General features: G+C 40.8%; 1 protein-coding gene across 2 annotated transcripts in view; it reads left to right on the forward strand.

Annotated features, from left to right (window-relative positions):
* Positions 1 to 10985: 10985 nt before the first annotated feature.
* Positions 10986 to 26114, forward strand: part of LOC128741400 (dihydroxyacetone phosphate acyltransferase) — a 31890-nt gene continuing 16761 nt past the window's right edge. The window contains exon 1 of one of the 2 annotated variants that reach the window (XM_053837198.1): positions 10986 to 11265. The gene's annotated coding sequence lies outside the window, so the exon portion shown is untranslated. The other variant, XM_053837199.1, reaches the window with a different exon arrangement.

Raw genomic sequence — 26114 nt, forward strand, 5'->3', positions numbered from 1 at the left:
ATTGGATGAGATTATGGCCGTTTGGGGTTGTTTAAATCGGACGTACATTATATTTTACAACGATTAAATTAATATTTTGTTTTACTTCATTTTTATTTATTTTTTGTCTTAAAATTTTCTATTTCTATTAATTTTAAAATATAAAAATATGGCTCTGATTTTTTACGTTTTCGACAACTATGAGTTGCAAATAGCTTAGCTAAACAACAATAGGTGTAAAACATAAATCAGGACTATTACAAAAATCACGCTTATCGGCAGTATCATTCTATTAACTTGTATACTCCAATCAAGCTATTTAAAATCAAAGAAATATTTACTCAACTTGGATGTGCTTGTAGCTTTTAACGACCACAATTGCGACTACTATATTGAACTCCTCTCTCACGAAAGAAGATTCTACGGATCTTCTTATAAATACACTAAATGCTTCTACACTTAAAAAAACAATAATAATAGTATGAGTCAAGCAAACACAAAACAGGCGCAAATGTTTCTGCTTTTTGCAGTTAACACTCTTGAAGATTTCTCCTTTAAACCAATAACCGATCTATCCCACTTTCATAAATAATACAAGCCTGATGAATAGCTAACTGTTAAACTGGCAACTCCACTATTGGTCCCACTTGCAATCACAATGAAATCTAGTCATCTCATATATTTTCTATGAATCACGGAAAAACGCTTGCAAAAATTAGGTTAACACTGTAGAGAAAAATGCCTTTCTTTTCGAATCCAATTTCCCAACGCAATATGCAACAACTGTTTCTAGGTAGTTTGTAAGGAACAGTATCACGAGACCGCCCCACTCCCAAGAAAAAGGGTTGCGATGATCATGGCTCTGTGCTGTAGTGGCTATATTCCTTTCGCATAAAACGACTGACTTTTGGATTGAACTACATAGCTATCCAACTTGCATGCGATCGTGTTGGCTCTCATTTACAAAAAAAAACCAAATCAAACCAAAAAGAAATATTTATACTCTCCCGTTATACACAATTTGATAACTAACAAAGCTCGTAAATAATACTTGCGCATCTATATAATCCAGTGACTAAATCTAAATCTGAAAAAACTGCTCAGTCCAGTCTGAAAAGAAAGAAAAAACAATAACAACAGCTTATAAAAATTCAGTGTTACAAACCAAGTCTCAACAATATCCAGCCATATAGAAGTGATCTGACAGTTACCAACTAACTAACAAGCCGGCGTTATATCACCTTTGTCGCAACCGGCAGTCAAATAAAAACAAAATTGTATAATCTCATAAACAGGGATTGTCGTAAAACCAATTTCTGATCCGAAATTTCTCGACTTCCTTTTTTCAGCTGCTATATGCTATATATTAATTATCAAAGACAACCAAAATGAAATCACATCGAGCAATCAAAATCCGTGTCATCAAGATACTTCTTCGTCTTACTTCCAGCAACCGGGGTGGCTTTCGCCGTATCAAGAATTCCTCTCCAATATGCTCGGTCCTGGGTTATTCTTCGCCAATTTGTTGAGCGTCTCGATCCACGCAAGTCGGCTTCAACCTGATCGAGTCATCTAGCAGAATGGGCCACTCTATTTCTGGTGCTGATAGGGTTATTGAAGAGAACGGATTTCACTGCACAGTCGTCCGGCCAGGTGATACGATAGGAATCTCTCCTTGTAGTGTCCGCAACTCGTAATTCAAATATTATATGGCACGTGCAAGTATGTCTTCCGTAAGCAGAGTTACAGTCCCAGGTCCGTAGAAGACTACCGGTATGATTAGCGTTTTGTGCATCGTCAGCCTCATGCGTCGACGTATGCTCGTTGATCGAAGCATCCCCAGGTAACCAATAAGCACTAGTATAAGCTGTAAATTAATCGTTTATTAGCGTCCCTGGTGTTTTATACTGCAGGTTGCTGTTTATCAGCCTTTTGAGTGCATAGCTGTTGTAAAGTGGCATTCACAATTCTATTTAAATTCTTCTTGTCGGTAACTAGCTGCACTTAAGCATTGTCAGCACTATAAGAGGGCTAGTAGTAAAGCAGCCGCATATTTTGCCACCTAAATGCTTATTAAATTGCATTTAAACTGTATTGGAAATGCTTATTGGTTACCTGGGTCTTGCGGAGGTAAAATTAGGTTCGACTTCCAGTTTGAAGCCGTCCGTGAATCTTCTTACTCGTATTTTTGTCCGCGGTGACCAGCGATTCCAAATATACGATCTTATCAACTTCCTCCAGTTCATCACCGTCCAATAGTCATTTTACGTGAAAGGCCAACGTTGTTTTCTGTGGAATCTCTTCCTACTAGAGATGGTCGGGTAGCGGAAAATTTGCCCGAAACCCGCACCCGTACCCGTACCCGCCGGGTTCGGGTCGGGTTCGGGTATTGAAAAAAAATAGTTTGCGGGTTCGGGTCGGGTACGGGTTCTTAATTTTTGTTTTTGAAACCGGGTACGGCTCGGGTCGGGTATCTCTATTAACCACATTTAATACTGAAGATGGTCGGGTACCCGTACCCGTCGGGTTGCGGTCGAGTCCGGGTATCAAAAATAATAAACTTGCGGGTTCGGGTCGGGTACGGGTTTTTAATTTTTTTCTTGATCGGGTACGGGTCGGGTTCGGGTATTCAAATTTTCATACCCGACCATCTCTACTTCCTACCATGATAATTGGCTTTCGACGCATTCTAGTCTGGCGTAGATTGCCTCCGTCGTCCCAAGGTTTCTAGTAATGATGTCGAGGTCGTCTGCGAAGGCTACTCTTGCTGAAGATTGTTTTTTTGGTTTCGATGCCCGCTCGCCAGATTACACCATCAATAGTGATGTAAGAGGGCAGCAGTCCATCGCCTTACCGCAACTCTGCGTGATTCGAAAGGACTCGAGAGTGCTCGCTCCAGGGTAGCTTAGATCGGTCGCGACAGTTTGTCCGGAAAACCGTACTCGTGCATTATCTGCCATAGCTGTTCGCACTGTATACTACCCTGAAATCCCCAAAAAGATGATGCGTGGGCACGTTGTATTCCCGACATTTCTGGAGGATTTGTTGATCTCTCCACTCCTCATGCAGCTGTTCTGTATCCAAAATTCTTTCAATTGGTCGGTGCAGACAAGAAACAAGCTCTTTCGGGCCATCTATCAGCTCCACTCCGATGGCATTCTTCCCAGTCGATTTAAACGGCCTTCTCCGCCGTCATGGTTATCTGCCACAGTGCCATTAAAAAGGTGATCATCGAAGTGCTGGTTCCACCTTTCGGTCATCTGACGATCGCCCATCAAGATAATGCCATTGTTATCCTGACCTGGCGCGCTTCGGCTCGCGGCTCAAAACCTTTGCGGGATGTGTTGAGTTTCTGGTAGAACTTTCATGTTTCCTTATCCCTATTCTTTTCCTTATTGGTCTGAAAGCCTTATGTACCTATAGTTTTCTGTTTTTTATGTGCCTTAGATATGCCTGTAGGTATCTGCCTACTTTCCAACAATTCTCCGGGGTATGTTCCAAAATGAAACTGGCTCGAAAAATGTTGATAAGCTCGGACATTATAGGGATGTAGAACACCATCCGGATGTGGAGATTTCAATGGTTCAAAAGAGTTAACTGCCCGTTTGTTCAAAGTCTGCATAGGGGTCAGTCCCGGCATAGTGGTTAGCATTCACGCCTCTCACGCCGAGGACCTGGGTTCAAATCCCAACCCCGCAGAAATCACGAATGACCCAAGCTGGTTAAAGTGACTATAATCTAACAAAAAAAAAGTCTGCATAAACAATTGGCGTGCAAGCAGAGCCGAGTCGTTTGGCACATTATGTAACGACATATTCCAAACTAGGGGCTGAAGTGACTGTCAAACTCAGACATTTTCGATGTCCCACTCATAGGTACCAAACTGTAAATTTTAGTACCTGTCAAAAAATTTGCTGGGAATTCCCCTTTACCGAGAACCATTTGAAAGTTGCTCTCTTCACTCCTACATGAGAAAGTGATAGCTTCACACCATGCCCCTGATTCCAAAGCAGCAAGGCCTAATTTCATCGGTTTTTTCTTGACACTGTAAATTCTACCTTTAAATAAAATAGAAATGAAAACAATGGAAATCATACAAATATTTCTAAACAGCCAATTGTGTTGTATACAACCAGGGATTGTTCAGTAAAATTTTAGAGCTGGAGCATGGAGCATGAATACGGCCGCAAGACATGACCTCAAAATCCTTATCGGAGATCTCCCTAACCAGCAGGAAAAATTTTGACCAGTTATTGGAAGGCTGGCAAAGGGTGAACATGTGCATTCCATAACCTCTGTTCGCTAACTCCTATTCCTCCCTCAACGTGGTGCCGGCTGGGGTACACAACCTCGGCTGTCGTACGCTAACAGGAATTGGGGCAAAGTGGCTGCCGCTCACACTAATATGGCAGTCCCATCCGTAGGATAAGGAACTTAGCAGCCTACTGTACCGGAACACAAAAAAGTTGACTGAAGTTTTTGGAGCGTCTTAGTAGAATACGAAACCTAAAAATAAAAAATAAGAAAACTTATTCAATTTAATTCTACTATGTGTATTTTATTCAATGACAGATACGTATTTCGCCTACGACTTGCAGGCTTCCTCAGTGTCTGTTTTCGAACTAGTGTCTGTAGTTCGAATTAAATTGGAATTGGAGTAGAATTAAATTGGATAAGTTTTCTTATTTTTTATTTTTAGACAAAAAAGTTAATGAAAATGAAAGAAGAAATCTCTCTGGATTACTGGCAACGACTTTTAGCATGAAAACACGGACACGCCCTCGGAACATGGAATATACTGACCCTTGCCCAGCAGGGCAAGCTGACTCAACTTGCAAGGGAAGCTAGCCGCCTGAAGCTTGAAATCCTGGGGCTAAGCGAGGTCCGCTGGCCGAGTACTGGCAAACACAAGACATTATCCGGGCAAGTCTTGCTCTACTCTGGCATGTGAGGTGAAAAGGCTACTCGGAGGAGCGAATAATCGTTGCCAGATTCAGAACACGGGTTAGAAACCTTACAGTCTAGTACTATGCACCAACAGATGCTACCGACCTGCAGGAGAAAGAGAGCTTTTACAGCCAGCTGACCAGCATGGTTGAGAAAATCCCGAAGTGGGTCTGCGACAGCCGAACAGAAAACCAAATAGACCACATCTGCATCCGAAGCCGAAAATGGTGAACGAGCCTTCTTGATGTACGCAACAAACGCAGCGCTGATATCGCATCCGACCATCATCTTGTTATCGCTGAAATACGTTTGCGCGTCGCACGTGTCCGACGACGGGAGGAGAAAGACGGGTGCCGTTACGACGTCCGCCGATTGGAGAATCCTGAGGTGAAAAGGGCCTTTGTCGAACAACTTGAATCTAGAACCTCGGAGTTGCCACCTGGTGGAACCGTCGAAGAGCAATGGACCGGCATCAAGAACACCTTCATCACATCCAATGATGAAAGCTTCGGCAAAGCGCGCAGCGGACGGAGGGAGTGGATCTCGGATGAAATTTGGAGAAAGATCGACGGGCAGAGAGAGGCGAAAGCCGGCATTGAGCGAGCGCGAACCAGGTCGGCTAAGACAGCTGCCCGTTAACGATTCACCGAACTGGAGAGGGCTGTTAAACGTGCGTGTAGGCGGGACAAGAGAGCCTGGACTAACTCCCTAGCCGAACAAGGAGAAACCGCCGCCGCCAATGGTGATATCCGTTTGAAGTACGATATTTCTCGCCGCCTTAGTGGTGCCAGGATGAATACAAAGATGCCGCTAAAGGACAGAGCTGGTCAGCTATTGACTGACCGTACAGAACAGCTTAAGCGATGGACTCAACATTTTGAACAACTTTTCCGAGTTTCAAATGTCAGAGACCAACAAAACTAGCAGCGTATGACGCCTACAGTTCGTCGAATTAATCGCATCAACTCTGAGGCGCCATTGCTGGATGAAATTGTAGGAGCCATCAAGACTATGACATCCAATAGAGCGCCAGGGATAGACTGTATTTCAGCCGAAATGCTCAAAGCTGACCCATCTTTGTCAGCCCAGATGATGCATCAGCTTTTCAGAAATATATGGGAAACCGCAACTTTTCCGGTGGACTGGATGCATGGCATATTGCTCAAGGTCCCTAAGAAAGGAGACCTAACGGAATGCGGTAACTGGCGTGGTATTACGTTGCTTTGTATTACTCTCAAAGTACTCTGTAAGGTAATCCTCAATCGGAGCCAGGAGAAGATCGACGCTACTCTCCGGCGGCAGCAAGCTGGATTCCGTGCTGGCCGATCATGTGTAGACCATATCACAACGCTCCGCATTATATTGGAGCAGATCAACGAATTCCAGGACTCTCTTCTGCTGGTGTACGTTGACTTCGAAAAGGCGTTCGACCGACTCAATCACGAAAACATCTAGGGCGCACTTAGGCGTAGAGGAGTTCCAGATGAGCTAGTCCATCTCATCGAGGCTCAGTACGAGGCGTTCTAGTGCAAGATTTTGCACTACGGCGTCTTGTCCGACCCCATAAGGGTTACTGCTGGCGTGAGACAGGGCTGCATTTTATCACCGCTTCCGTTTCTCATCGTAATGGATGAGATATTAGTTGAAGCAAATGACAGTAGACCAAATCGAGGATTGCCTTGGAATCCTCTAACGATGGAGCAGCTAAATGACCTCGACCTAGCCGACGACATTGTCTTGCTCGCACAACGCCGAAACGATATGCAGAGCAAGTTAGACGACCTCTCCGAGAGCTCCCAGGCAGCAGGTCTCACAGTCAATGTAGTGAAAACTAAGTCTATAGTAGTGAACACTGACAATTCCACCAACTTCACAGCAGCGGGACTACAAGTTGAGCAGGTAAACGCCTTTCAATATCTTGGTAGCCAGACAACGCCAGCGGTGCCTTTGCAGGTCTGCGAAACATTTGGCGCTCAAACCAGATCACTCTACGTACCTAAACCTGAATCTTTAATTGAAACGCTACTGCTGTATGGCTGCGAAACGTGGTGCGTATCAGTGGAAACAACGCAACGTGTTCCAGCACTTTGCTTAACACCGACAAAGTGCAAATCGGTCGATAGTTATTAACGTCCAGCTTGCTGCCATCTTCATGGATGGAGATTACTCTAGCAATCTTCAAACAATCCGGAAAACGACCAGTTGAAACACATTCGTTGAAAGAATCTCGTGGGAGTCTTGCAAAACTCTGGTGATGGCTCTTAACGAACCCAGCTGAGATTCCATCTCTGCTGCAGCATTGGCTGTTTATCAATTCCTTGATTTTCAAAACAACTTGTTGCTCAGTGGTTGATTGAAGGAAGATTGAATTGCAGACCGATCGTAAAGTTTCACACTTGTTTATGTCATGCGCACTGTTAATCAAGTTAGCAAGTTTGTGTCCAATTGTACTGAAAAAATCATTAAATTCGTTTGCAATAGTGGGTCCATGTTTTTTTTTTGAATGCCAGAAGTGCATTGGGTTCAAAGGCCACTGCGACAGTCTTAATGATCGTCTTCTGTGGCAGGCCCCGATTGCTGTACACAGTTTACGGACCGCTCATACCCATTGATGGAGTTGAGCGGGATAGTTGTAATCCTGTGCCCCAATCCGGTACTACATGGTTTATAAAGCCAATGACCGTTTTGGGATCTAGGCTTCATACCTGATATGTAGTAAGAAGGAAACTTCCGAAGAAGTTGTGCCTTGATAATGCAAGAGCTCCGCAATTGCAGAGCAGATGCGCTCAACTTTCAGGTTCAGAGTTACAAAAGCGGCACGTGTCGGATGAAACCTTGCCAATATTCTTTCAACGATAAAGAGCGGGGCTCTCTCCTAATAGGAGTCTCGTGATTGTGCGTAGTTCACTACGAGTTAAATAGAGTAGTTTTTTAGCTATTAGAGGGTTTGGATAGATAAACTGTTTAGCTTGTCTACAGCCCTGTGTTTGACTCCAACGGGATACTATTTCTAGCTTTTCCCATGTCATCAGTTCGCCTTTCACGGCGGATGTGGAGGTGCCCAGAAAAGGTTCAGGACCAATAAATTGCTGAACTGATCCTTGTCTTAGAAGGTTGTCAGCAAATTCGTTGCCCTCGATTCCGCAGAGACCGGGTACCCAAAGTAATAAAACTTTGTTTTGGCGGGAGAGCTTCCTCAATGCTGTGCTGCACTGCCAAACTAATTTGGACACGCATTTGGCGGACTTGAGTGCCAGTAGTGCTGCTTGGCTGTCCGTGAAGATACCGATTTTCGCATGCCTGTACTTTCGTTTCAAGCACGTTGTTGCACAGACTTCTGTACTGCTGCTTGAAAAACGGTGGGCCACTTTCCTAATGAGATAGTTTCCCTGATACCGGGTCCGTAGACTCAGGATCCTGTGCAGGCCCCCATTTTTGAACCACCTGTAAGCAGATAGTTCCAGGTTGAAGATCGGGCTCTCTATTATTTCACATTGAGCGATCTATTTCAATCGCCTCGTATGGAACGTCCATATTGGGCCTGACTTCCATGCAGTCAGAGACTGAAGTTACTAAAGGAAGTTACAGATTGAATACCCGAAGTATGCGAGGATGACCGATTTGGTCACCTTCGAGTATAGTTTTACTCCTTTGCAACCGTAGTGCGCCGAGCTCTGCTTCCTTCTTCACATGAAGATGCAAAGGCAGTAAGCATAGTAATGCCTCCATGGCTGCGGTAGGTGTTGTACGCATGGCACTGGTAACTGTCAGGCAGGCCATGCGTTGAACTTTGTTTAGTTTAGCTTGGGCTGTCACCTCATTCACCTTTGGCCACCATACGACTGCAGCATGGGTTATCCTAGGCCGTGCAATAGTAGTATATGACCAAAAGGCTAGTTGAGGTTTCAATCACCAGGTTTTGCCAAACAGTGAGCTGCAAGCCCAGATAGCCGAAGTTGCTTTCTTAACAGCATAATCTAGGTGGGCAGCTCAGTTCAGCTTTTTATCGAGAATTCTTCCGAGGTGTTTGACTTCATTACTGACGCCCAGCCTGACACCATTCAGTATAGGGGGAGTAATGGTATGTTTCCTTCGTCTAGTGAATGATATAACGACTGTTTTGGTGGGGTTAACATTAAGTCCCTCTTGTAGGCACCATACATGGTGGTGTTTAGAGTTCCTTGTTTCTTTCCTCTATAAGTACAAGTGTACAACGTCGTCGGCGTAAGCAATGGTCTCATAACCAAGCTGTGATAGCTTGTGAAAGAGTACGTTGGCCACCAGTGAACAGAGCAGGGGGGAAAGAACTCCCTGTGATCACTGAAATCGTGACCGACGTATCTCCCAATGATGCTGTAATTTGTCTGCTCGAGAGCATTGCTTGAATCCAGCTCATTGTAGTGTGGTCGATTCTCTTTTGGTAGAGAGCCAAAATTGGATTTTGGATGGACGCGAAGGACGTGTTATCGAAAGCGCCTTCAATATCAAGAAAGCACAAAGTGCTGTCTCTTAACATTTGAGCGATTTCGCAATTAACGTCACTAAGCAGGGCAGTGCGGTTTCCGTAGATTTACTGTGTTTGTATGCATGTTGATTTACATGTAACGGAGAGTATTTTAAAAACTCATTGCGGATATAGTTATCCGTGATTTTCTCCGTCAGCTCAACAATCGTTGAAGTCAGACTTATCGGTCTGCAAGCCTTAGGCATGGTTTTGTCTTTTTTACCAGTCTTAGGTATGAACACCATCCTTACGTTCCGCCAATATACCCCAAAGTGAAACTGGCTCGAAAGAGGTCCATGGTTACCGTTAGTTTTGCAACATCGTCCTCTTCCTTGTTTCGACCAAGAATCTTGTTAATGTTGCTCCACACGCTCTTCTGGTTTGCCTCAGTTAACAAGTTCTCTATAGGACTTTTTCTTGGCAGCATTCTTTTCCTGCTGCACTCTTCTGGAAATGTAGTTCAACAACTCCTTGTAATGTGCTTTAATCGGATACCTCTTGTGGCTTCTTAAAACGTTATCTATGATTTTAATCAGTTTCCATAGATCGAAGGACATTAAGGGATATATTTATAAACATGCTAGCTATACTTAAACTTTATAGAAACTTTACAAAAAAATCGACTTAGAAATCTTTAACATGAAATAATTGAGTACCTCAAGTAAACCAAAAGAATATACTTCATAAAGTACCAGAAAATATTCAATAGTAATTAAACTAAGCATGTTGTCGCAATGAATCAAAGATTTAGCGTATTTCTGATTTTCTTTTTTATTTTGGAATAAAATTCTCAGCTGCTACTTATTGTACCTAATTGATATTTTATATTTTAAATTGATATTTTAAATTGATAATGATATTTTTGTATGCATTGATTTGACTAGTAATTGTTTATATTTTTCCTGAAGCTGAATATCAGAACACATCAGAGTTCCCCTAAAACAAATATGAAGAAACAACGAAAACAACCCTTATTTGTTAAAAACTTTGAGATGCATGTAGGAGGGCACAGAGCGTTACCCTCATGCCTTCGATGCGAACCAACGACATGCATGCTGAACAGTGCTTCTGCCTGTCCACAATGTAGCCTTTACCTTACCGATCTGGATTGCATTTGCCTGTGTATATTTCGAGGGGTTTAACCAGTTTTGTTCATTTCTCATTCTCCTCGGGCTGGGTAGTTGGATAGATCGCCGGCTTGTGGTGCCACATGGTATTGTAAAACCTTTACAAGCGTCGGCCTGGAATCAGGTTTCCTAGAACACGTGATATTTGAGGAAAATGTGGCGCAGAACGTGCATAAAGAAGGCATGATAAATTAATCAACCAACTAGGTTGATGTCTACAATCAGATGGGAGTTCCATTTTTTCCCATCCATCCTGGTTTTCGTCCGCCGAGGCTGTGATTTCGCGCGTGCTCACTACGACTCCAGCCGTGGCATGGTGTGTAAGTGTACGCTCGCTTCACCACACGGACGGGCCACGGGCAGGCATGTTTATCCGACATACGCATTCGACGCCAGCAGCAGTCGTTTAGTCGGTCTTTGAGCTTCACCATCGCGTCGCGATGACTGAAATTTTTTCAGCTGTCTCCCTACTGGTATCGCAATCGTTATCGTCGCGGATTCATTCTCGAGTTTGTATTACCGAATCGAGCAGAAACTAGGCGTTCTCGACGTAATCTCGAAGATTTTCTCAATTAGTGATAAACTGTGAAATCAGTGCTGCACATCGTTCTGCACCTTGGAATTTACGATTCTCAAACACTGTATAGTGTGTTCACTTACCGATTCGTGAAGTGCATTCAGATTCAGCAGTGGCTAAATTCTCCAGAGGTGTGTTTCAATCGATGCAGTCTTATGTAAAAGAAGTATCCGTCTGTGTTATATTTCTCAACTCGTGGCATTTGTGCTGTAGTCAGTAAATGTGGATATAAGGAATACATTAGTGCACTATTCTGCCAATAAATTTCGAGCTACGGAGAACGTCACGCAGACCGGCTGTGCTTTTGGGTGGCAAACTATATTTTCTTTGCTTTGTGAGTTGAATAATGGAGTTTGTGTTTGTTTAGAAGAATGTTCTTTGTTGAAGTGCTAATGCGACATATTCCAGAAAAAAAACTACGCTACTCTGCGGTAAACGATTGCATATTACTCGCACAAGAGACACGTTTCCTCCAGTGCAATAATATCGATCGAATCGCGCACATCATCCGATGCCCCTAAGGACCACCACTACAGTGTGACACATATAGGTTGGCACAATTGTAAATGAACTGGGGTTCTCAATGATAAAGTTATTTGTCGAGCAAGCAATTAAAAAAAATGCGTTTAATTTTTTCCCCTTCAAATAGATATGACTTCTATTTACAACAAACGATTACATGCGCAAGAAATCTAGTTTACAAAATTTCAATGTTAGATCAATCTATTTGTGAGGTGCGGAAGCGGAACTAAATTTTAAAATGAATTCTAGTGCGCAGTATCTTACCATTTGCTTTCCTACGAAAACGGAACCGAAATTTGACAAGTAGAACAATTAAAGTTACAAATTAATTGCGACTGTTGAATTTATTATCGCAGTTTTGCTGGTTCCTATTGAGAAGTTTCCCATTGAATCAAAAGCTTAGCCGCCGTGTATACAGTGCAGGTAGAGAGGAGAGTTAACCCGTGGGCTTTGGCGGTTGTGTCGCTGCAAGACCATACGTTTTGAAAGCGAAATGTAGCGGCTTCAAGGCTTTGTTTGTTATTTATATTAATTTATAATCGCGCTGAAATGGCTAAACTTCGTCGGTTGTGTCAGCTTATCGAATGCGAAACTAGGCGATTCGTTCCTCATCGCTGCAGTCGAAAATCCTTGACAGTGGTGTTTCGTGGCCTTCGCCGGCCGCTAAGAACGTTCACCGTGCGGAGTGAAATCGTCGACGAGGTACCGATGCTCAGGGAAAATATCAAAGTGAAAATCTAGAAAGTAATTTTATATAATTTTTTAACATTTTGACATTTTTTCTACTCCACAAAATGTTACCAAAATATGTTGTCTCCTGTTGCATTCTATTAACAGTTGATAAACTTCGAGCATCTTAGAAACTTTCACATTATAATTCTTTGCTTACCTGAAGAAAGTTTATTTGCACAGTAGCAAACATCGACTTATCACGATCAGATGCTACAATCAATCTTGAACCCGGAAGCTGCTGAAAGATATCTAATTAAGAAACATTCAGCGAATGAAGCTTTACCGTCGATATCCTGCTGGCTACTCGCAAACTCGCACACTTGGCTCTGGTTTACGGATTTATACGACTGCGAAATATAACCATGAGATTAACTGAAATCGGTTTCAACATTCACGTTCACTTTGTGCAACTTTTTAGCAACTAATGGACAGCCAATTGAGACAACACTGGTCATTATAATAGTCACAAAACGTGGATACTTAATTTCATTCATGACAAAGGACGCGAAAAAATTGATTCAGCCGGCACTGATATGGCAGAAAGTTTACACATTTATTGACAACTAGCTGAGCACGCGATCTTGCTCGGGACTCAATATTAGCATGAGTTTACGTGATATTGTGATTTGTGATGCGATACTGGTAGAGCTAAAACGTGGATGTCGAATGGCATTTTGAAATTCAAACTGATCAACTGGGTTGCAAAAGATTTTGTCTTTTCCTCTTGTACTTTACATTTATTTATTTATTTATTTATTTATTTATTTATTATTATTTAATCAACGGGCTCGAGATAGCCCCAATGATTGTCGACAGTTACATAAAAATACAGTCAGGTGAGTAAAACACAAATACAAAAACAGTTTAAACATAAATCTACATCACTCGCGGTTTTCTGCTCCCGAAAAAAAGCTCGCAAATCTTCTGCCAAGTATTCGACGCGACAGATGAAAATCAAATAATGATGACACTTGATTAAAAACTCGCTGCAAGCCACTGATAGCACCATTCATAGAGTAACTAGTGCGACGATCTGGTAGTCTCAGCATTGCACTATTACGCAGTGCTCGTGGTTGCACATTTATGTTAATCTGTTCCATAAGCTGTTCCCTGCGGCTGTCTATTCTACACTGCAGGCAATCCGCAATAAACAAAGTTCTAGAGGCAGCTCTACGAACACAGAGAGGTTCTAAGTCAATCAACTGACAGCGGCTTACATAACTAGGTACACGGAACGGGTCTCTCCATGCAACCTTCGCAAAGCGAATCGAAGAAATTGGCGCTAAACTGATCCAATCCTCTCTGTACTGTATTCCAGGATGGACCGGTGCGGTCAATATAGTGACATTAATAACTTTACACTACTACTACTACTTTTAAAGTATTATTTAATTTGGTACTCTATGGACCAATAAGCCACACCGAGTGTCACTTTTCTCGACTAGTGTACTTGATATTATGTAAGTTACACGTAACTTGAGTGAGTCGGCCGCCAGAAAACTAATGACTCAACTAATAGCAAATGGGGAGTGAGCTTGTTTGGTTTTGGTAATTCATAGAGCCACTATGCAGTTCGTTCTCCTCGCACTCGACTCTCGATAGTGACTGGTGCGTGGTGTGATAGAGCTGAACCCCGTTAGATATCGGCAGACAGATTTGTTGATATGTGCTAAGTGTTTCCTGAGGCAAACATGACTACTCGGCAATTATGCCGAAAACCATGACTGTGCGTCTGCGAGATACCTTTTGGTATCCTTCGGTCGTGCAACGCAAACCGTCGCAACGTCAGCAACCGACTTCCACGAAGGACACTCATTAATTTGGGCGATGCGGCTTGGCTTACGAATTCTGCAATCCCAATCCAGTAAAAAGACTTCGATTTTAAACCGCTTGCACAAAGGCGTATTCATAACCGCGCGACTATCTTGTATTGGACTACGTTTTATTAAGCTACCTATTATATTCTATATTCATACATCCAAAAGCCTACAAATATTAAAAAAAGTGTAAATACTTAAGGTACATTATATACCTAAAAATAAAAAATAAGAAAACTTATCCAATTTAATTCTACTATGTGTATTTTATTCAATGACAGATACGTATTTCGCCTACGACTTGCAGGCTTCCTCAGTGTCTGTTTTCGAACTAGTAGTAGATATATATATATATATATATATATATATATATATATATATATATATATATATATATATATATATCTTTCTGTGTGTCTTACCCACTCACTCACTCCTCATTCACTCATTCGCGCTAGTCTCATTCACTCCAAACTAATAATTTGGGTTTTACCACACTCTTATGAGGCATTTAAGACCAAAATTGGCCTTGAAGTACACCATAAAAGTACAATAAAACTCCAGTCTTACACTCTCCAGTTTTACTCACTTTCTCTCTCAGTCTTACTCACTTTCTCTCTCCAGGCTTACTCTCTCCCCCCCCCTCCCTCTCTCTCTCTCTCTCTCTCTCTCTCTCTCTCTCTCTGCACTCCAGTCTCTCTCTTTCCTTTCGCCCTCTCTCATAGCCCCTCAATCAAGCATTGTATCAAGGGGTCTGTTATCACAAGGTTACCGAAGCTGCTTTGACATTCGAGTAGTCGTGGCTCGTGGGTTCGAATGTTAGTAGAATAAGGCCATTCGATGTTAAGTGACTTTAGTATGGATTTATTCTTAGGCCCCTCCAAATTTTTCCTTCCTGCATTTACCAACAATGAAACCTCTTACCAGGGCATGCTATAGGAGTTGCACTTACTTGAGCTGCGAACGAAGCCTCTTGTCCAAGGACGAATTGTAACTTGTTCCACTGGCTGGTTCTAGGAACGAGATTGGTAATGCAAAGTTGCAAATAAAAAATACTCATACACATGCACACCTTTGCTTTGTGCTGAACTCTGCCTTACCGATCATGAAGCCTCTAACCGGGGTTAGTTATAGGAATGGAACTTGCTAGAGTTGCGAATGAATCCTCTTGTCCAAGGGCAAATTATTGCAAATAAGCATCGATTGGTTGAATAGTAGTAAAAAAAGTATACAAAAACAACATCGACACTTAGACACGGATAATAAGGAACTCGCTCACTCTATAGCGATACTGCAAAAAGAACGAAGTGCGGAATTCAACACTTGGACGATATCACAATAAATCAACATACTGATGATCGTAGTGAAAAAAGCATCGTAAAATAAGTGTTACGAAAATGTAAAAAAATATCAAAAATCCAGGAAATCCGCAGAAAATTATGTTCTCCGTTTTACGTCATGAATTGTTTTCTTTCGGTGATAAATATTTCACGATAGTTTCCGAGTTACGGCCGAAAAATTATCGAGTGCTCATATCCGATTTGCTGTGACAAATCAAATCACTGTGACTTAAATTAGAATTAGTGTTGCAAATTTCTCCTTACTCTCCGTACTCACCAAAGCTGACTTCCACGGATTACCAATTCTTTCGTAATTTGGGTCATATTTCTTCGATTTAACTCGGATAATGCTGGTAAACTGAACTGGTTTAGTGGGAATTTATTAGCTATCATCCGCCAGGGCTTAGTACTATCGACTGAACAATATGTTGCTTGAATACCAAAGTGCGTGGCAAAGCTTTATGAGGGAGGCTCAAAGTTACTGTTTACTGAATGTGCACTAATGAGCGGGTTTAATCTTAGTAAAATCAAAGCCATTCGATGTTGATTGACTCAAGCATGGGGCAATTCTCATACCCATCATTTACGCATTTTTTTTCCTGTATGGACTCATCACTGCGACCAGTATGGTTTAATCTATTGTGATATCGCCCGGGTGTTATAACCCGCACTGCATTTATTTTGGCTATAATCGCTATTGAGTGAGCGATATGATTATTTAATTTTTTTTTTGCTTTTCTCTACTTTACCCACCTCGTTTCACATGACAGCGCTGTCCCCAATTATAACCATCCCTGGCGCAGATAACCAGTGCATTTATTTAACTATTGCACTGTCAATAGGCCATATCGGGATAACATAGAAATCAGCACGAAGGAAGGGTGGTGAGGGGCCTGAGAATAAACCCATGCTAAAGTCATTTTGCCATCAAATGGTCTAATTCTACTAAGATTCGCACCCATGACCATTCGCTTGGCAAAGCAGACTCGAAAGGAATTTACGCATCCTGCACACTGAATTCTCTTGAGAGTGTAAATGTCACTAGTCAAAGCAATGCAATGGTAGACTCGCTAGAGTCTACTGTAACTAGAGGTAGTACTGGCTGGAGGAACGAGATAGGTGTAGTAGATATCCCCACACACAAACACGCATTTCAGCGTGTGGGACACAATTAGCAATTATGTTTGCTGTGTGAATTGGTTCCATTTCCATCAAATTTAGGACAAATAGCTGGATAAATATGTGACTAAAGGAGGCCTAATGTTTCAGTTTTACACCAGGAGTTATAGTGGGGATGGTATCAGGTAGCGCTGAAATGTATCTTACTTACTTACTTACTTACTTAGCGGGTTGCCGTCCTATAAGACAAAGCCAGTTAAACAAAATTTCTCAAATCTACTCGGTTGTGAGCTGCCGCTCTCTAATTTATTTCACGGTAGTTGTTCGACATTCCTGCAACATGCCCTACCCATAGTACCCGTCCAGCTTTAGCCACCTTTTGGACACTGGATTCGCCATAGAACTGTGCGAGTTCATGGTTCATCCTCCGCCTTCATACTCCAATGTCCGCCGTTGACAGTGACCTAACGTAGACAAATTCGTCAACTAACGGGTGACAACTAAAATTTTGGACTTTTTTTCTCAAGCTGTCAAAAAAAGGCAAAGATACATGAATAAGATCTGATCTACCGAAATTAAAGATACGTTATCCACTGTTGAAAAAAAAATTAGTGTACATTTGAAAACGGTCCGTAATCGACTGTTCGGCGAAGTTTTCGTATGACATCGAAACAGGAGCATTATACGGCCGTCATGTCAACTTTGCGAATGCATCTCTTGAATCAACTTTTTGCAATTCGTTGTTCTCCAGTTTTTTTTGTACACCATGCAACTCAAAATCCCGAAGAAATCTTCGATTGGGCACATTGAGACAGATTTTTCGGGTAGTCGTTTTTGGGTAAAAATGGGATCGAATGGGTATCCAGGAACGATTGTGTTTTTTTTTTGGCGTAATGCAATGATGCTCTATCCGGCCAAAACACGTATTGTCCATCTGCATGATATTTTTGTAGAAACGAGATCAAAATTTCTTCAAACATTCGTCTGCTGCATCTTAATTGATAGCTAAACCAGAGGGCTTGTTGTTGAAGAAACGAGAAAGAGAACGATGACCTTCTACATCCATAATTTTGGCTGGTCTTCCACTACCTTGCTTGCGAATAGTTGTTGGGCATCTTAGGATAAGGTAAACAGTCGAAGCCGCAACATATTCGCTTTTTAAATGTTGTACCGTATACTTTTTGCCGAGATTTCTGTAGCAGTTCGAAGAAGTGGAGAACGCGCTCTCGAAATACTTCTTATTTCAACGTCATTTTAAGCAAAATAAGGCAAGTATAAACAAAACAAAAAATATTGACAAAAAGAGGAGAGAAAGAGCTAACACATACATACTCTCATTTCTCTCTGAGCTCGTTTGTTGTTGAGTATAGAGGCCTCAAAAAATCCAAAATTTTAGTTGTCACCCGTTACCTCAAACTCAGCGCCGACGATCATTACACTACAACTACCCAGGCGGCGTCGGTCGGCGTCGGTTCCACTGGCCAGCATGTACTTTGTTTTAGATGTATTTACGTTAGAACCTAATCTTTATGCTTCGCACTTTAGTCTGGTACTAAGAAATCCGAACACAGCACTGAGTACCATCCATTGTAGATTGAATCAGTTTCGTGAGCTTCCTAGGGAAGCGGTTCTCTTCCATGATTTTCCATAGCTCTTTCCGGTCGATGGTATCATATGTGGTTTTGAAGTCACCGAACAAATGGTGCGTGGGAACTCTGATATTCACGGCCCTTTTGGAGGATATGCCGCAGTAAAAATATTTGATCCGTTGTAGACCGACCTTCGACGAAGCCGGCTTGATAAGTTCCCACAAATCTGTTCGCAATTGGTGCTAGTCGGCGGAAAATGATTTGAGACAGCACTTTGTAGGTGGCATTAAGAACGGTGATCGCTCGATAGTACTCGGTCGGTTTTTTATTTGTAGATTGCGATGATGATCTCTTCCTTACAGGAATAGGAATGCGTCATAACAGGTTAAGATTTCATCGTTTTAAAAATATGACAGACCCTTGACTAGAAGTGCTCCAATTCGACAAGAAGCTATTTTCAACCAATTCAATACTAATTAAGAATGTACCTAGTGAATAGTCAAATAAACTAACAAGTGCTAGATAAAATTGAAAGTAAATGGTTTTCGGTGATATTTCGTGCCTCAGTGTGTCTCACTGTGGGCACGGATATGATCAAAAATAAACTAACAACGCCATACCGAGTGGTATCCATATTGGCCAGTGAGTGCATAACTCTGGCATTCAATGAAGTTTGAGAGATGTTTGCATCACAATATTTGCGATTATCTCCCACACATGCCCGTATGCAAACTTTTCATTTTCGGCTACTTTTTCTGCTTTTTATGTGTAACAATTGCCCAGCTGTGTTCAAGCGTGTGCATCAATTCGCACTATAGCCTTGAAACTATATTTCTACCTAGTACAAAACTAAATATTCGAGTAGATTAACTGAACTAAACAGTTGAACTTACTACTTTGGAAGAATAACTCAATCATTTTCATGTCTACTTTCTAGTGTATCTCTATATAACATAAAAGTCCTAATTTAAATTTACTGCCACGAGTTCAACATTCCCGATCGCCACTCTAAAATTATCTACAAACTGAAGAAGTCAGACAACTCGAAACAAACAGCCTTGATTCATACAACATAATATTTATTTCCGCATGCATTAGGCGATTGACTCATTTTCAGAATATTCATAGATGTGTGAAGCTGAGAAACATCCATCCCATACGCCACTGGCAGGGGCCTGTGAAAACGAAATTCGTTCATCAAAATTTTTATTGCAGCGTCTTTTTAAAGCTGCTTGTTGTTTGAATTAAATTGGAAATAAGTCTTATGTAAACAAGAAATTCGTATTCCATAATGAAACTTCACTCGGAGCTCATCAGACAAAATCAATCCAAACCCGTCTTGGAATGGTTATTGTATTTGAAAAATCATTCTGGACTCTAGTTTTGTTTTAAAAACGAAACAAAGAAGATTTTCAAATAGCTAACCGGTTGATTTTGATGGAAAAGTAAAACGAAGATGTTTCACACTGCGATGCCAAGAGTCCAATTCTGCATTACATAACTCATCTTTCTTGAGCATAAAAATCTACCAAAACGCGTTGAAATATGCACCGCTTCACAATCTTGGGCTTCTTCCAAAACTTCGTCTCAACATAGGTATATACCTACGTGTGTCACACGGTTGTGCTGTAAATGCTGCCAGCATGGGACGAAAAAAATGTCGCAAAATAAACACGTTTTATGCTCCGCTTTTCTGCATATTTCTTTTCCACTCATGTTCAGCCATATGGATAGTAACCTTCGTCGGAGGCAACAGAGCAGGGGGCAGCCGGCGGCTGTTTAACCGTAAAAGACAAGTCTAATAGCAAGCAAGTAGTAGCAGGTGGATATACCATAAGCTAACTAGTAGGTACGAGCATAGGTATATGCTCCGGATTTTGCTGGTGAAGTGATGAACAGCACTAGCTTTGTTGGTTGAGTGTGCCTGCGCTTAAACGCCCGTGGTGTTGATTAGTCGATTTTAGTTGTTGTTTTGCCATATTTATATAAAGACCATGCTCCGAGTGGCAGGTAGTACCTACCTGGTACATGTGTGCTATTCTAGTGGTTTGATGAATGAAATAAGAAAAGAACCTATCTACAGCTCAGCCCTACCTGTTTTGCACGGGCAATATTTACTCTGGCAGCCGAAGCAATAACACAAACGCCTTGCACTTCGCGTATTACTCTTGATCCGTGTTGACTTTGGTGCATGTTTTGCGTTATAGACATAAAGTAGGGCAGTGGGGCCCATATTGACCTAATGTTAGACCAGTTATTCACCAATTACCGTAGATTCATTTTTAGAATTCAAGTCTTAGGTCCTTATATCTCCTAGGCTCCTGAAATGGCCCAATACGGTCCGCTCGACCCTTGCGATTTTTATAAAACAGAACTAAGATAGGCGTTAACACCAATATTGCAGTCAGGCAAGCAGATTGTTTGTAAGAAACCACACTCAATTTCTTACACATTTCTAGCTGTTAATTCTGATTTTCCACAGCAAATACGCATGCGTATGGTTAACTCTCGGTCACTGTCCAATAGCTGTAACAGAATTGACCAATCAAACAGGTTTATTTACCTAACCGCTATAGCCGCTACTATGAGTAGACGGTTGCTGTTTTAAGAAGCAAGTTCTTACACGAATACCGTAATTAACCAAGCCACCAAGATATAGAGAATTTATAGCATTTCGTGAGATAGGGGTCTCAGCGCATGGTTACTATTCGATGACTAAGAAACTTGTTTTTAGTTCGTTCGACTCCTTCAGTTGCCATTTTACCGCTAAGTTGAGCTTATCAATCATTTTTGCCTGCTATAATAGAATTGTTGTCCTAGTTTTTGTTTTGATTTTGACAGAAAATATTGCCTTTAAAATAAATTTAATTTTCAGAAGTAATTTTTTGTAACGGTAGTTTTTTCAAATCGACGGAGGGGACGGTAGAAAAAAATAATAAAACAAAGGTGTTTATAGTATTCAAACAGAGTGGGACAAGACGTGATGAGGAACAAGTGGAAAATTTGGCATGGGAGGACACGCCTAATTGAGTACCGTTCCTTTTTACCTAATCTGAGGATCCGTTGATCGAATCAATCTATCATGGGATCAAACGATTTTGGAGGTTTCATTAGGGTGATACAAATTTATGTTTATTTAAATGCATTCAAAGAGGTACCGTCAAACTAACTCGGGTAACTTGCAACAGTTCTCAGCTATGAGTGCGAGTAAAACCTTATCTGTACCACATTTGAGGACATTTAATTAATACAAAGTTATTAGGTCTAGGATAGAACAATTTCACATATTAAGAACAACTATGCGATCAATATTGGCTGCTGTAGAATTTTTTAACTAGTTTGTTTCTAGTAACCCCTTAAACGGGGTAACTTGCAACAAGCAATAATTTTTGAAAATTGAACGAATTTAATGATTTGTATGGGTTTTTTTTTAGCTTGAATATGCAATCCGACTTGCAATTTTTTATGATTTTGCAATGAATATACGCATAAATGTCCTATACCACGTTAGCGGAAATAATTTATGAGCTCCGTAACGGAAATTACGAATTAAACTTTTTATATTATACATGCAAATGATGTTCTCTGTCTGGATCCGATAGTGCTGCCCAAGTAGCACACGTTGTCACAATTGAGTCGCAGCGGCTGATATGCGACAAATTTAAATGTAAAACTTCGGTAACAGTAACCTAAAATATAATAGTTGTGTAACCGAAATAGCGCAACGTATGTAACTAAATCTGGTTACATTAACAGTTACTCAATAACCAATATGTAACATGTATAGTTACAAAAAGGTTACTATTGAAGTTACACATAAACTATAAATTGACTTTCAATTGGTGGCAAATTAGTTATCTTGAAACTTTTATTGCATAGCGAAAACAATGCAGCAGGTTTATTATTTCAATCTATGGCTGTCAACGTCAAGCAGTAAATTTAACTGTTAAATATAGAAGAGTATAAATTTCGCTTGTTATTTCAACACAAATTTTAATGCAGTTTCAAATTTATGGTGAAATGCATGATTCTAGCTTTGAAAAATTCACGCGCTCTTATTTAATCTAGCTTTTCGTTACTTACGTCTTTGAAAAATTAATTTTTTGTAAAACAAATATGTACAAATATAAAAATGTTAATTTTCTGATTTTTTAAATTTATTCTTAGCAATTATGAATTAGTGAAGCTTTGCCTAGAAATCATTAAAAAACAAATTGTTTTCGCTATCACTTAGTAAAATTCCCAAAGCCATTTTGCCTTTGGTTTTAACTACTACACCATCGTCCTTGAAGTTTTGTATCGTTTTCGGCATATTGCATGAAATGATATGAAGCGGACATTGTTCATAGATATCGGGAAAAGGTGTTTTTTAGTGATTGTTGTGAAAAGAAAGTGTTAATTTAATATCAAAGAATAGTTTCAGTTTGAATAATACAGTTTACCACCAGTGATAATCATAGAAGGTTACTTTTCAGTTACATTCTAGTTGCACGTAACCTTAGCCTTCGACCTGGTTACGCTATCGGTTACGGTAACCAATATTAAATCTGTTGTGGTCACTTATTTCTTATGTCGTCATTTCTAAGTTACACTGTAACCTATTTTCATTGCCGGTTTCGTTTCGATGTAACTTGATCGTTTTGACGTTTGAGAATAATCAAAATTTGTTTACTTAATACCAATGTCTGTGCGGAGAAGATTCCAAGTACCATCAATTAAGTAAATAAACGCATTTACAAGAGCATTTTACAACCCAATTGTTTATCTTTACCATTAGTAAAATTCTTGAGATCTAGTTTTTGCTTAGTCCGTTGTGTTTACAAGAAACAGTGAACAAGATGTTGCGAAAATGTTACTAGCCGATTTTTTTTTTGATTTCGTAACTGCTCGTAACGGAAAATTAACTGTTTTGCGACGACCAAGTTGTTGACAGTTCGAAATTAAGGTTTCAATTTGGTCATTTGGTAACTAGCTGGTAACTTTTTGAAATTCTTGTCACTAGAAAACTAAAAAGTAACTATTTTTAATTTTATGTAACCTAACTCGTTACAAGTATCCTAAATGTAACTGCTGTGCAACCCTTTTGTATTTTTTTATTTTTATGATTAGTTACAAGTGCTACTTGGGTGCCTTCTTTAAGGACCATTCACATATTCTGTAACGCACTTCATTACGTTGCGAGTGATCGTAATTAGACACTATCATATTGCTGGTCGATTTCTCTCAGTGAGGATTTTTTTCGGCCACTTTTATGGCTATTTTCTGTATATCCAGAAAAAACGGACATATTTCCGACTTACCGAAAGTATCTTACACTGTTCAGGCGTCCTTGTTGTGTGATGCAAAATTAAATGATAACTTGCCTCGTGCAGTTAACAGAACACAGCTTTTTATTTCTACCAGCTGTTGCAAGTTACCCCGTTTAAGTACTTGTTTTATGAATAATGTAGTAATAAGCACGATAAACCAAACTTGTCATCATAAATCAATTATTTTGTTTCCTTATAATTCATTTTACTATAAAAAATGTACGTTAGGCTTCTTTTATCTGAAGTGCTTGTGGGCGACACAAACGTTTTACAGACGAAAAATTGATAATGAATTTGACACCATGTTGTGAGATTTTTTAAAAATCACCAAAACAGCAGACAATCAATATAACAGCATCTAAAGCTTCTTTGAAGTGTTATCAACAAGATTCAGTGACTGATATATATTGAAAATTGAAGTAACCGAGCAAAAAATACAATAAATTGGATTGATATAGCGTTGTTGCATGTTACACCGCTTTTGCAAGTTACCCCGTTTGACGATATAGTGTCTTCAGAATAGTTGTAGAGTACACGAAAAAGCGCAACTTCATTAATTACTGTAACTCTTTAGCTCTTTCTCTTAACGAGCTATAAAGAATTCTGTCAAAAAATAACACATTTTTCAGTTGATTTTTTCTGAGGTTGCTTTGGATCTTTTGATGGAAATTTGACTTTTCCTAAACAAAATATAGTACTTTGTACGACAGGAATCTCTCTGAGCAACGCCTGTAGTTCGTGATTCATACGCCTCCGCCACTCTCCGCTTTCCGTTTGTACTCCGCCAAATATCGTCCGCAGTACCTTCCGCTCGAATATGGCAAGTGTGCGTAACGGCTTCGATCTATTGGTCGAATAAGGGTTTTGTACATCGTCAGCTTCGTACGGTGGCATATGCTTCTTGATCGTAGCGTTTTGCGAAGGGCAAAGTAGGCCCGATTACCCGCTTGAATGCGCCGCTGGATCTCCTTACTAGTATTGTTTCCTGCGGTTACCAACGATCCCAAACAAACGAACTCATCTACCACTGCTAGTTCGTCACCGTCAGCGGTTATCGTCTGTGGGAGCCTCTTCCTGTTATTTGGTCTTCAACACTTTTATTTCTAGCCCAAAACCTTTCACTTTCAATCTCGAGTAGGTTGCCTCCGCTGTTTGCAAAGTTCCTGGCTATGATATCAAAGTCATCTGCAAACGATAACGATCACCCCCTCAAGAGCGATGTTAAACAGTATGCAGGATAAGCCGTCACCTTGTCTCAACGTCAGCCACGTCTCGAAGGGACTCGAGATTTGCATGAAACACATCACTTGATTATCTGCCATCTGCCATCTCGATCGACTGTATCGTATGCTGCTTTGCAGTCAATAAAGATGTGATGCGTGGGCACGTTGTATTCCCGACATTTCTGAAAGATTTGTCAAATATGGTAAAAATTAGGTGAAGCCCGTCTGATAATTCCCTACAAAACCCTATGCCGGTGTAACGGGATCTGGGAGAGTAACTTGCAGGCGGCATTGCCAGCGTTGTGTCGCGATAGTTGCAAGAGCATTTAGGCCGTGCGGTCGCATTTGATGACTAGAGAAAAATGTCGCTTTACCCTATAAACTATAGCTACTGCAATCATATGGTGGCCAAAGGTGAATGAGGTGGCAGCCCAGATCAAACCAAACAAAGTTCAGTGATTGGTTTGTCTTTCAGTTACCAGTGCCATGCGTACAACATGCCAAGGAGCCATGGAGGCAATGCTATGCTTGCTAAACTATTTCATCGTAAGGAAAGTAGCCTAACGATTTCCAAGCAGAATTATATGCAATATACCTCTATACTAGGGTAACCAACCTATTTTGGACCCCATCAGCAGCAGTACATAATTTGGACACTTCCATTCAATTTTGCTGTAAGTTTTCAAATTATGTACTGCTGCTGATGGGGTCCAAAATAGGTTGGTTATCCTAAAATATGCTTGAAACGAAAGTACGTAGATATATTTACGGATAGCCAAGTTGCACTACTGGCGTTCAAGTCCGTCAAATGCATATCCGTAATAATTTGCGAGTACAGCACAGCACAGCAGAGTCGTCGTATGTTCGAGCCTCGGCTGGGAGAGGCTGCTAGAGTCAATATGATCGTAGCATCTGGCCCTGCAATTGTTCTGTACTCTAACAGCTGGCTGCGAAGTCTGTCGTATAAAAAACAGAAAGTCAAGCTTCGATAACGGAATGTAGCACCTACCCAACAAACATTTTTGTTGAATAACAGCTTATCAAACGCTTGTTACTTAGTAATTAGCTGTACAATGGCTGAACCAGCAACTACTCAAAAAAATTGTTTGTTGGGTAGGCTTTGCTTTGCATTGCTAAGGTTTACATATAGATATAGGGTATCGTGTACTGATAGTTTAATTGCCAAAACACTTGGGCGCAAACCGAGAGCTCTCTCGCCGAAACAAAGTGTTACTAATTTGGGTGCTACAACCCAAGGAACATTTTTATTATTTAGCAGCCTATCAAACACTTGTATCATTGGTTTTAGCTGTTCAATAGTTGAATAAA

The sequence above is a fragment of the Sabethes cyaneus genome, chromosome 3, assembly GCF_943734655.1.
Source record: "Sabethes cyaneus chromosome 3, idSabCyanKW18_F2, whole genome shotgun sequence".
In the NCBI taxonomy this organism is placed as follows: Eukaryota; Metazoa; Arthropoda; class Insecta; order Diptera; family Culicidae; genus Sabethes; species Sabethes cyaneus.